The sequence below is a fragment of the Zootoca vivipara genome, chromosome 1 (genome assembly GCF_965207765.1).
Source record: "Zootoca vivipara chromosome 1, rZooViv2.hap1.1, whole genome shotgun sequence".
NCBI classification, from domain to species: Eukaryota; Metazoa; Chordata; class Lepidosauria; order Squamata; family Lacertidae; genus Zootoca; species Zootoca vivipara.
In genome coordinates this window covers 85,061,925-85,075,846 of record NC_142582.1, presented here as the reverse complement: position 1 = coordinate 85,075,846, position 13,922 = coordinate 85,061,925, and the positions used below count along the sequence as shown (strand labels likewise).

At 44.1% G+C, this 13,922-nt stretch overlaps 1 protein-coding gene across 1 annotated transcript in view; it reads left to right on the top strand.

Moving 5' to 3' along the window:
- Window positions 1–746: 746 nt before the first annotated feature.
- PHF21A (PHD finger protein 21A) overlaps window positions 747–13,922 on the top strand; it is a 172,620-nt gene continuing 159,444 nt past the window's right edge. The window contains exons 1-2 of the mRNA XM_088669312.1: window positions 747–1,108; window positions 3,114–3,209. The gene's annotated coding sequence lies outside the window, so the exon portion shown is untranslated. The remainder of the gene's footprint in view (window positions 1,109–3,113; window positions 3,210–13,922) is intronic.

Genomic DNA, 13,922 nt, shown 5'->3' with positions numbered 1-13,922 from the left:
CTTTCTATAGTGATGGGAAAGAAACAGACCTGCTCTGCTGCAGGCATAATAATAATAATTTATTATTTATACCCCGCCGATCCGGCTGGGTTTCCCCAGCCACTCTGAGCAGCTTCCAACAAAGATTAAAATACATTAAAATGTCACACATTAAAAACTTCCCTAAACAGGGCTGCCTTCAGATGTTTTCTAAATGTCAGGTAGTTGTTTATCTCTTTGACACCTGGTGGGAGGGCATTCCACAGGGTGGGCGCCACCACCGAGAAGGCCCTCTGCCTGATTCCCTGTAGCGTTGCTTCTTGCAGTGAGGGAACCACCAGAAGGCCCTTGGCGCTGGGCCTCAGTGTCCGGGCAGAACAATGGGGGTGGAGACACTCCTTCATGTATACTGAGCCGAGGCCGTTTAGGCCATTTAGAAACAATTCTCTGCCCTCTTTTTGGCACCTGCTAGAAACATTCTGGTTTAGACAAGCCACCCCAGATGCTTAGGTATTTTATTCCGTTTCAGTATTTAAATTTGTGTGTTTCAAAATATGGTTGTGTTTGTGCCCCGCCCCCTTAATTTTCTTGTTTTAACTTTTTGTAAAGCGGTTAACCCACCACCGCCACCAAGCGGTGTATAAATCTTATGAAATAAATATAAATACAGTAAATAAATGTGGGGGGCGGGGGAGACTCCGCTTCTGCCCTCCACTGCGTTTTCTGGGCTCCGTATTTGTTACGGGCAGCGGCCAAGAGAGGGCGCCAGAGGAGAGGAAATGGTGACGTCCAAAGCGCGGCGAAAACAAGGCAGGCAGCGGTCGCGGCGGATTTGGGCTTCCTCGGCTCCTAAATTTGGGGCTTTCCTGCTGTGCTGTGCACTCGGCCTCTCCCGCTTCTCTGGAACCCTACGGAAACCCACCTTGGGAAGTCTTCTCCCCTGGCGAAAGTCCAATCTCCTCTCGGCGATTCCGGGCAATGCGAAGGAGGGCGAGCCGGATCCGCGCCTTGGGATTTGCCTGGCGACCGCGCAGGCTGGAGCGTCAGCGCGGAGGGAACGCGGAGGACTCTGCATATCCTTAGGGCACCAGCGAAGCAGAGGCGCCGGAAAAGGAGAGGTTTCCTAAATGTAGGATTTCTTAAGAATTTGATATCTATGTTTAAAAAGAAGTTACCACCTGGAAACTCGGAATTTTGTTAGGTTTCCTTACACTCCTCTCCACATTCTTTCTTCATTTTTCTGTTCTCTTTTTATTACTTGTTGTTGTTTAGTCGTGTCCGACTCTTCGTGACCCCATGGACCATAGCACGCCAGGCACTCCTGTCTTGCACTGCCTCCCGCAGTTTGGTCAAACTCATGTTCGTAGCTTCGAGAACACTGTCCAACCATCTTGTCCTCTGTCGTCCCCTTCTCCTAGTGCCCTCAATCTTTCCCAACATCAGGGTCTTTTCCAAGGATTCTTCTCTTCTCATGAGGTGGCCAAAGTATTGGAGCCTCAGCTTCACGATCTGTCCTTCCAGTGAGCACTCAGGGCTGATTTCCTTAAGAATGGATAGGTTTGATCTTCTTGCAGTCCATGGGACTCTCAAGAGTCTCCTCCAGCACCATAATTCAAAAGCATCAATTCTTCGGCGATCAGCCTTCTTTATGGTCCAGCTCTCACTTCCATACATCACTACTGGGAAAACCATAGCTTTAACTATACGGACCTTTGTAGGCAAGGTGATGTCTCTGCTTTTTAAGATGCTGTCTAGGTTTGTCATTGCTTTTCTCCCAAGAAGCAGGCGTCTTTTAATTTCGTGACTGCTGTCACCATCTGCTGTGATCAAGGAGCCCAAGAAAGTAAAATCTCTCACTGCCTCCATTTCTTCCCCTTCTATTTGCCAGGAGGTGATGGGACCAGTGGCCATGATCTTGGTTTTTTTGATGTTGAACTTCAGACCATATTTTGCGCTCTCCTCTTTCACCCTCATTAAAAGGTTCTTTAATTCCTCCTCACTTTCTCCCATCAAGGTTGTGTCATCTGCATATCTGAGGTTGTTGATATTTTTTCCGGCAATCTTAATTCCGGCTTGGGATTCATCTAGTCCAGCCTTTCACATGATGAATTCTGCATATAAGTTAAATAAGCAGGGAGACAATATACAACCTTGTCGTACTCCTTTCCCAATTTTGAACCAATCAGTTGTTCCATATCCAGTTCTAACTGTAGCTTCTTGTCCCACATAGAGATTTCTCAGGAGACAGATGAGGTGATCAGGCACTCCCATTTCTTTAAGAACTTGCCATAGTTTGCTGTGGTCGACACAGTCAAAGGCTTTTGCATAGTCAATGAAGCAGAAGTAGACATTTTTCTGGAACTCTCTAGCTTTCTCCATAATCCATCGCATGTTTGCTACCCGGCATTGCTGCTGCGCCTATCACTATGTCTTATTTTCGGGGTATGGCTTATAATTCCTTGAATGCTTAAAATCCTGCTATGGCTTATTTTATGGGTATGTCTTAAAATATGAGAAACAGGGTATTTGGTCTCTGGTTCCTCTGCCCCTTCGAAATCCAGCTTGCACTTCTGGGAGTTCTCGGTCCACATACTGCCTAAGCCTGCCTTGTAGAATTTTAAGCATAACCTTGCTAGCGTGTGAAATGAGCACAATTGTGCGGTAGTTGGAGCATTCTTTGGCACTGCCCTTCTTTGGAATTGGGATGTAGACTGATCTTCTCCAATCCTCTGGCCATTGCTGAGTTTTCCAAACTTGCTGGCATATTGGGTGTAGCACCTTAACAGCATCATCTTTTAAAATTTTAAAAGACAACTTTCTGCTCATGTATAAAAGCCTGAGAGAGAACAGTGTCATCACCACCAGTGTCACTCTAAAGGCATCAATCTGTCTGAAGGCTAAAGCAACAGGCAAGACCAGGGATGTGGAGCATTGGTTCAACGTACAAATACATGCAGAGAGTAAAGAAGTACTCCCAGCTGCTCAGATATTCCTACATATTTAAATTATGTGGGTTGGTGGGTTCCCCCCCCTTTGTATAAGGTTGTAAGCAATGTGGACACAGAGATAAACCAAGGAATAAATGGACCACCATAACTCAGAAATTCTGTTGTACTCCTTTGTACTCTTTTCAGAGCCTTGGGCATAAGATGCTGAAAAGTAGTTCCGTGAACACCAAATGTCATTCATATACTGGCTGCAAGGAGGTTTCCTTGTCTTCAAAGGACTTGGTAAGTGGAAACTGCCAATAAACCTTAGTAAGATCAAGGGTAGATAAATATCTGGGTTGCCCAACCTCTCCAAAACCACATTAACCTGTGGGATGGAATACGTGTCGAATGTAGTAACAGGATTAATTTTTCCTAAAATCAATACAAAAGTGAACATTCTCATTCAGCTTGGGTACTAACAAGGGTTGACATTGCCAAGGACTCTGGGATTCTTCAATTATCTCAAAGTGCAACATTGCTTCAACTTCTTGGTGCATCCCCTCCCACCACAACTGTTGAGGCCGGGGACATGACAGATGTGTTACTACTGCCCTTGTGGTAGATTCTATGTAGTGGGTAATCAAGGGCATGATGTTGGGTTGCAAGTATGGGCTTCCTTTGACGGCTGTTGCAGTTTTACCAAGATGCTATTCCTGTGACTTGAGTGTTCACTCAACTGGCCCTGGCACTCAATAAACCAAGCTGTGCATCTATATTTACATGACATCTTTTGGGAGCACCCTGGGAAATTACACCTGCTTTCTCCATGAGTGATCTGGGCTCACCTCCCTGACTCCATAGACACTGAACAGAGCCACCAGCTAAGAAAAATGCAGAAAAAGCATGTGTTCAACAAGAAAGTAGAACTTCATCTCTGAATCCCCGCATCTTTTCAGGCCATCAGGATTTTTGACCTAGTTTGTAGTGGGCCATATTACTACTTCCCACAGGCTCATGGGAGAGAAACACATTGTTCAGAAGTCTTGGTCAGCCAACTATCCCTTTTGAGGCCTCCCAAATGGGCTGTAAGCTCTAGCATCCTCCTTTTTGTTGACTCTCTGTGGTTTTTAATGGTGCTCCCTAACTCTGCCATCCCTAATGTGATGCCCTCCAAATGGTTTCGGCTACAAGTCCCATCAACCCCAACTACCTTGGACAATGCTCAGTGATGTTGGGAACTGTTGCCGTCTAAATCACCTGCAAGGCACCAGATTAGGGAATGCAGTCCTAACTGTTGGCTCGGAAAAGGCCCAACTCTGTCTTTTTGCCTTTTTCCTGAGGCTCTATTTTCTGCCTTTTGATTGGACTATCCCGGCACCAGCAACTCCTATGTCATATCAAAGCAAATAGGAGAGAGGGAGCAATGGCAGGGCCCACTAAAGTCAAGCCAACTCCTTGTACACATGATTTTATTTGTTCTATTTTATTTAAATGTTTATGGAAGGCACTTCTTTTTTTAAAAAATACAGCAAAGTGGCATACAACATACAAAATTTACAGTAAGAGCAATAAAATAGCAATAAATAAATGCTGTGGTGGTAGCAGATAACTTGGATGAAGGGCTATTTCGGGGTGTAAATTTTGGGGAGCCTTCTCCCCAGTGTGCAGATGGGGATGAGCAGGGACAAACTCCAACACCCACATCCCTGGATTCCTTCATGGCCTCTACTCCCTGGAGGGAGACCATGGCAGGAACATTGCTAGTTAATAACTAGTTAATAATAAATAACAGGAAATGGTGATCCAATGTGTTTTCAACTTCTTCAATCAGATCCTTCAAAGGTCTTCCACTGACTGAATTTGGAGAGTTGCGTAAGCGTGCATGCATATGTATGTGTAAGCATTGCTCACACAAGTGCACTCATAGGGATGCAAATGCTGTGCTCTGCAGAGAGGCAAGATAAGTCTTCCGACTTTCCTTGTTAACAGATGCCCTACATTAATAAAACAATGATCAACATTCTATATTCTAAACAACACTTCTATGAATATGGAGGGAAGAACTCCAGACTATTAGCGAATAGATGTAGGAAAAGAACACTCAAAGCAAGAATACACTGCATCACCAAAAAAGATGGCAACACAACATTCTCCCCCAAAGAAATAACTTCAGAATTTGCAGAATTTTACTCTAATTTATACACCTCCCACAACCCACCTGAGAAGGAAATAAAAGAATTCATAGCAGGACTGACCATGCCTGCCTTAACAGATGAAGAACAGGAATACATGGACAGGCCCATCACCCCAGAGGAAATAGACATGGTCCTCAAAAACCTGAAACCACACAAGGCCCCAGGTCCAGATGGCTTCACAGCAGAATTCTATAAGAAATTCAAAGAATCCCTGATGCCACACATGACTCGCCTATTTAATGACATCATGAAAGGGGGACCCATCCCCAAAACCTGGACCCACTCCAAAATAGTCTCCATCCCAAAACCACAGAAGGACAATCTCAAAGTTGAATCATATCGCCCAATCTCATTAATAAACCAAGACTACAAGATATTCACATCAATCCTGGCCAACCGCTTAAAAAACTTCTTATGCAACTTAGTAGCCCCAGATCAGACCGGATTCGTCCCTGGTCGCAATATCACAGACCCCATCAGGAAACTGCTGAACCTAATCGAACACAGCAAGGCAACCAAAACCCCACTGACAATTATGTCTCTAGACATCCTCAAGGCCTTTGATTGCCTAGAATGGAAATACCTGTTAGCAGTATTAACTAGCATGAACTTTGGCCCAAACTTTCTACAAATCCTCAAACAAATATACTCCCAAGCCTCAGCAAAATGCAGAATCAACAACATAGACTCGAATAGCATAAAAATCCAAAGGGGCACAAAACAAGGATGCCCGCTATCCCCCTTCCTATTTATACTGGCCCTAGAACCGCTGGCAATCCGAATCCGTGCAGCCACAGACATCAGGGGAGTGGAAATTAAAGGCAGAACATATAAAATAGGGCTCTTTGCAGACGACCTAATGGTCACAACATCAGACCCCTTAAATACAGCAATCTCCCTAACCAGAGAACTCAACACATTTGCAACGGTGTCAGGCCTGCGAGTAAACTTTGCAAAATCAGAAGCCATGTGCTTCAACACTCCTCCCCACACCCAGAAGGAACTCACTAATATCACCAAAATAAAACTCTGTCACACCAAGTTCAGATACCTAGGGGTACAAATAACAAAAAATCTCAACAAACTATACCTACACAACTATAAACCCTTGTGGCGACAAATAAACAAAGACCTGAAGAGATGGGACAACATGAACTTCACCCTCTCAGATAAAATGGCAATGATCAAAATGATCACTCTCCCAAAATTAACCTACTTATTCCAAACCCTCCCAATCTGGATCTCCCCAATTCAACTCCGCAGATGGCAGGGGAAACTGCACTCCTTCATCTTCTCACATAAAAAACCAAGAATAAGCACCAAATACCTGCACCTCCCCACCTCACAAGGAGGATGGGGAATCCCTAACATAGAAACATATTATAGGGCCAATCAAATACGACATATAATCCCGTACATACTGGAAGATGAGACAAAACAATGGATACACTTAGAGAGAGACACAATTGAAAATATCAGCACCACAGCATACCCATTCCTCCCAAATAAACTAAGAAAGATCCCCACAATACTTAATAGGTACACACAAACCATGTTCAAAGCGTGGAAAACAGAAACGGACAAACTATCCCCAACCACATCCCCACTACTCCCCCTGGTCTACCATCCATTATTTCACCATGCAGCACAAAACATCCAAACTAAAACTTGGCAAACCAAAGGCCTATATCGCCTAACAGACTTCTATAAAAATAACATACCTCTGACAACACAAGAAATACAGGATAAACTAGAAGACACCCAAATACCCTGGTTAGCACAACACCAATTACATGCCCTCTTAAACAAGCCAGCAATAAAATTAGCAGCAACAAGACCCCTGACACCTTTTGAAAACCTCCTAACGACAAAGGGTCTCGGCAAAGGGATGGTATCTGCAATATATAAAATACTGCTCCAAAATACCACAAACTCCCCAGACACAATAAAAAAACAATGGGAAGAAGACATAGGCTATGAGATTAACCCCACTCAGTGGACCAGAATGTGGTCTAAACCCCCCTTTAAATCCATATCAGCAAAAAGGAAAGAACTCACTCTGAAAACCATCTACAGGTGGTACCTAACACCACGAAAACTAGCACTAATACGCCCAGGAACCTCATCAAAATGCTGGAGAGGATGCACCTCAACAGGCACATATTTCCACATGTGGTGGGAATGCCCCAAAGCCCAACAATTCTGGAGAACAACCGTAAGAGAAATAGGTAAAATAACCCAACAAACATTAGAACCTACCCCAGAACTGGCCCTGCTAAACATCTTCCAGGACAATAATGCCCACCTACATCACAAAGAACTCATAACCCACTTACTCTCAGCTACCAGAAACACCATAACCAGACACTGGAAAGACCTGGCAGGAGTAAACATGGATCAGTGGTACCAGACGGTATGGGAAACAGCCCTACTAGAAAAATTAACCAATAAGTTGAAATTGACACGGGGTCAAATAGAAGAAGACGGCTTCACCCCAGTATGGCTCCCCTTTATCACATACACAGCCCAACAAGACAATGACAGAAATCCACCAACAGCATACAAATCAATATGGCTAACCTGACCCAGAACACCCGCCCACCCTACTCACATAAAACAGACCACCACAGCCAATCACAAAAGAAAACTATATCCTAGGCCAACCCCACCAACTCTCACCATCAAAGGAAAACAAATGCACAACAAAGAACCTGCACAACCGATGCTGACAACCCCCCCACACACACTTTAAGTAAACTAGAAACATTGTCACACCACCCCCACCCCCTCCCCTTATCTACCGCTCTCCCCCTTTTCCTCCCCAATGTCTCAACAATTGAAACTGATCTGTAAAAAAGCTATGAGAGACATTGCCCAAGTCTTTGTAAACTGAGAAAACCTTTAATAAAAATTTACCAAAAAAAAAAAAAAACAGATGCCCTACAAGGTGCACATGCTTATTTATTACGCATTTAATAAACATTATGTATGTGTCATGATCACCACCACATTGGTGATACTAGGGCATTCAAGGGTCATGCATCTGGCTTTTTTTTTTTAAACCCACCACCACCACCTGAATTTATTATACATATATTCTGCTCATACACTGAATTCCCCAAAGGCTCACATTCAGATTACAATTCAGGCCACACCTGTTTAGCTTCTGTACCACGACAGCTTCTGATGTTCCCAGACCATTAGCTGTGTTTGGCCCACGTTTGGCTACACAAATACAAAAACACAGTGAAGGAAGTAAAAAAGAACACGATGAATGGTAGCTCAGAATAGTGTGCTTCTCCCCAAAAAGAAAGAATAGTTGGATTTGCCATGCATCTACAGTGACGACCAAAAATGTATCAAATGGGAGCAGGGAGTTTTTTTCTTTTAGTTGTAGTGCAGACATGCCCTGAATCTACTTTCTCGTAGTTTAATTAAAGCTCATTGCTTCTCCTGGTGAACCTCCTCTATCTCCTTCTTTGCCTGCCACATTCTTTTCATAATTCGAAAGCTGCCAACCATCTCTGCTTAATTTTTTATTCTCTCTAGGCTCAGCGTACTTTTCTCCATATGATGTGTCCTCTAGGTTTTCTCACCATTATCTTCATAATTCTGTTCTAAATCCTTTCCAGTTTGATGACTTGAATTGTAGCTCCTAAAACTGAACACAACATGCCAAACGAGCTCCTTGTAGACGAGCTTGCAGGGTGGACTGTCTTGATATGCCGCGGGACCATATTCATCCAGTGCTTTACCAGCTGCACTGGCTCCTGGTGGAGTACAGGATCAGATTTAAGGTGCTGGTTTTGACCTTTAAAGCCCTATGCGGCCTAGGATCCTCGTACCTACGGGACCGCCTCTCCTGGTATGCCCCGCGGAGGACCTTAAGGTCCACAAATAACAACACGTTGGAGATCCCGAGCCATAAGGTGGTTAGATTGTGCTCAACTAGGGCCAGGGCCTTTTCAGTATTGGCCCCAACATGGTGGAACGGTCTCTCACAGGAGACTAGGGCCTGCAAGATGGAGCTGTTCCGCCTGGCCTTTGGCCTGGACTCAGTCTCACCCCTATGTTTTCCTCCCTTATGGTTTTTGACTTGGGCCTTTTTAAAAATGAGGCTGCATTTAAAAATTTAAATGTAAATTGTATTTTAACCTGTATTTTAACTAATTGTTTTTCTTTCTTTATGTCTTATTGTAATTTTACTGGTGTCGGCCGCCCTGAGCCCGGTTTCGACTGGGGAGGGCGGAATATAAATAAATTATTATTATTATTATTATTATTATTATTATTATTATTATTATTCCTCTCTTGATATCTTCTGTCTAATGCAACCTGTATAATAATGCACAGGTCCATCTTATGCATTTTGACTCTTTCTTCTGTGTAATATCCTACATTTATCACTGTCTGCACTTTATTAAAACATATTTTAGTACCATGTCATCTGGGGGGAAAAACACCAGAACCCGTGGAAATCACACAGTATTCTCCAACATCATGTCCTAGGATTGATTCCGCAGTGACTCAGAAATTCCCCTATTGAGACTTACTGATGTGATTGTACTGCTATAGGATTGGTCAGTTTGGATGATATCTGTGGGACCCTTCCAGGCTTCTCATCCTGTATCTGTGAGGTTAAGAATGTAGTAGAACAGGCATGTCCAACAGGTAGATCACGGGGTATCTGGCTGCTCAAAAAAGCTCAACAATTTTGCTTCATCCAACGGGCAGATCACTTCCAGTTTTTTATACTGTGAGTAGATCACAGTTTATTGGGAGTTGGACGTCCCTGTAGTAGAAGAACCAGTCACACCTGTCTCTTTGTGAGATAATGGCCTTAGCTGGCTAGTTAAGCGCATGGCCATTTACCTGTCCAAAGACTGAGCCCTGTTGTCATAGAGACAAACGGGTGAGTTTTTTCTGACTTCACCTGGCTGGCTGGAGAACCATAGGCCAAGCAGGGCTGTGTAGATGTGAGCTTTAGTTGATGCTAGAAGCTGGATACACAGAGGCTTGTCTTGCTCTGTTCTGGGCCTTATCTACAACTCAAGGTTCTCCCCAGGAACTATGTGAAACTTTTTCTCCTCACTTCCTGCAGTCCAAAGCCTGCTCAAGCTTCCCTGTGGCTGCAATGTACATTTTAAATACATTAACTGTATCCCTGCGATTCAACATTGTATTTCATTTAGCCTTGAGGGTTCCTGGGATCCCTCGGCGCCCAGTGCTTTTTATACATCTTGCTTGTGGAATTATGATTTCTGTTGTGAGAGGATGGGCTGCGAAGGTAAGCTGCTCCTTCCTTCCCTGCCCACCCCCACCCTCGCCAGATACCTCCTTGTACTTCCATGCAGTGATCAATATGCAATCTATACCCATCACAGGCCACCCCTTGCAGCATAGCAGCTCAATAAAAACAAACTCAGGCCTGGCCAAGCACTACTGCAATTGTTAGACAAAATAACCTGTTCTTTGATCCATCTTCTAAAGCTTTGAAACAGTCCCCACCACACACACACACACACACACACACACACAAGAAAGAAATGCATAGAATGCAGAAGTGCAGCAGGCAAGGACATGAAAAGCTCAGTAGACAAATATTTTAGCCAAAAGCAATAAACTAGTGAAGAGTAGATTTCCATTAATGACCCCAAAGAAGTACACACACACACACACACACACACACACAGATAAAATATATGTCTCTGGCATCCAAGTTGCACATTTCCATGTTTCCATGTTGAAGATCATTATAGTGCTGCACTGAAGATTCACCCCATGAATCTTTCTGGCACATAAGGATGGTTTAAATCTTGCCCAAACACCTCCTTGACATCTCTAAGTATTTTCATGCCCGTTTGCAGTCAGATCTGCTGCTGATTTGGTGCCGCTGCCCCCCACCCCAGTTAGGGCTCCTTTCTAATTTATGACATGTCCCCAGACAATCGAGAGAGCCGGTAGCGAACATATTGGCATAATGGCGCCATTCAGTCAATCAGAACTAGCTACATGACAATGTCACGGAGGGCAAATGGCGCTGACAGAGAGTGAGGGGCAAGGCAAACTCAAGGAAGCCAGCTTAAATGACACGGGGGTAAATTAGGGCAAGGTAATTTACCCCTGTCCAGAACTCTGTTCAGAAACGGGGCTACTGCTGGCTGAGCTAGCCCAAGCCTGGCAGAGAGAAAACAAGCTTTTCAAATAGGGTTTGACTTATCCTTTTTGCCAGTGTAACTTCTGCCTGATTACTAGATCAGTGTTTCTCAACCTTTTTTGGGCCACGGCACACTTATTCCATGAAAAAAATCACGAGGCACACCACATTAAAAAAGTTAAAAAATTTAACTCTGTGCCGCCCTATATTGACTATATAATTATGACTGTAAGAAACACTTGCCAATTGCTGTGTTGGTTGCAATCTCCTGTAATAAGGCTTCACAAGCCGCTGATTTCTCTGCCAGCACAATCCTTTGCTCAGCAAGTTTCAGGTTGAGCTCATCCAGCCAGCTTCTTTAAGTTTGTCTAAAACCACCCTCCAGTCGTTTGCACTGAGCTTTGGGAAAGAGGAGGAGAAATATTGCTTTCCGGTGGGTCAGCGCTGTTTATTGGCAGCCGCCAGGCACGTGACAATGCAAATCGCCCTTCTCGTCGCTGCACGTCGCGGCACACCAGCCAGCGTCTCGCGGCACACTAGTGTGCCGCGGAACAGCGGTTGAGAAACGCTGTACTAGATCACTTGCCACTGCCCCATCACCTGTGGTTCTCTAGGTGGTCACTGGGAGGCCCCATAGACTATGATGCCCTTGACTTCAGGCCAAGGAAACAGCCACTCTAAGGAAGCACAGGGGGGTTGCTGGAAAAGGCATTAGCCCTCCCTGGGCATCTCTGGGTGTTCCCTCTCAGCACAGGACACCTTTGGGAAATGGCCACTCCCCTTAACTCAAGGGATGCTTACGCATGTCGTGATGAGTCTTTCATCATTCCTGCCCTGGTTCATTGGGTGCAGGGACAGAGGTGGTAAACAATGGGGGGCAGCACAACAGAGAGCCACTGTTTTTGGAGCTAGCTCCATTTCGAGCATAATGTCTAGAATCGTAGAGTTGGAAGGGACGACAAGGGTCATCTCGTCCAACCCCCTGCAATGCAGGAATCTTTGTGCCCAACATGAGGCTTGAACCCATGACTCTGAAATTTAAGAGTTTGATGCTATACTAACTGTGCTATAGAAAACAGGTGCTGGTGTTTCTGTTTATCTTGAATGCTTCTTAGGGTCCCAGGTATGATTTGACAGCACGTGGGGCCATCACCTACCTGAAACTTAAGCAGGTCTTTGTTTGGCCAGCACCTGGATAGGCGACCTATAAACTACAGGTGAGCCACATTGGATTCTGTGATGCAGGGCAGCCAGAGTATAAATGGAAGAAAATAAATAAAAAGACTATATAAACGTGTGGACCACATACTGCCTGACACTTTTGTCAAAAATCAGTGATGAATAGGCTGCATATCGATATTTCCAAATTTGCAGACATCTTGTGTACTGGCGCAGTAGTAGCAAAATTAGTATTTGTATTTTTACATATATTTTAAAGACATTTTTAATATCAGTCTTTGTTCTTCTAAACTATCTTCAGTTAGGTTTTTACCTAGCAGATTGTGAGGTCTTTGAAGGTTGCTAGGGGCTCTTTGCTTATAGGAGTTTTTAAAACGACAGGTATTGCACATATATATACATGCAGTTTTATTTTTAAATTGGCTTTTATCCCATAATTTGCATTATACTATTTTAACCCACATATTAGAGAGCTTAGATACTGGCTACCTGAAGAGCTTGAAACCATTACGAGCACCGAGAAACCACAGAGTTGTTATTACAGCTGTTACTGCATTTGTTGAATTATACACCACAATGTGAAGGATTTTTGTTCAGACAGCTGAGGTTCATTTATAGCTTGGCCCCTAATGAAGATTCTGTAGAAACGGGTCCATTGACCCAGCTACCAACAGCCATATTAAATTAAGTCTTCACTGAATTCCTAGATTTCCAGAGCTTTCTGATCTTTGACAGTGCACCATATAAAGCATGGCTTTTTACGTGACATTTTGTGATGGCAATACGGTTATTTAATTTATTTTTTCCAGCAATTTGGGGCATAAGTTCCTTGCATATTGTATAGATTTATTGTACGTAATAAATATTGACCTTTCCCATTTGGAGCTGTACTGTGTACTTGAGACACAGTTTCCACTGGTTTGTTGTCTCTGATGTCATTCGCCTTTTGGATTGCAGTTCATGATGCAGACCAACCTCTTTTTTCATTTCTTTCCTCGTTGAGTGCTCTCAGTGGCCTTCTAAGCACAGCCTGTTCCTGCTACATGCAGCCTCTTGAGGCCCCTGAGCCCTTCAAGCCAATCCTGCTTCTTAGCCACTGACAGAAACTATAAACACAGAGGCAGGGATAAGAACATTTTGCAAGAACTGTGCTAAAGGCTCTCACCTGGATACCTACCAATTGCAGCCTCGCTGAGGTTTGACTGCTTGCACTCTTGGTCAAGGAACGCAGAGCTTGTGCCACATGGATGGGAGAGATTTTGCTTTGCGTGGCACCGGGAATCAGAAATACTTTTCTTTTCAAATCACCGAGGCATCAGTAGGAAGTGTCTTTGCTCGGGTGGAAATTCTTGAGCATATGGAAGATCTGCTTACAGGCATGCAGCACCCCCTTATAATGGCACCAGCATGAGGGCCAAACTACGCATTATATCTAAAGAAAGCAGTCGCTTGGAGCAGAAAAACAGCGGGGGGGGGGAGGAT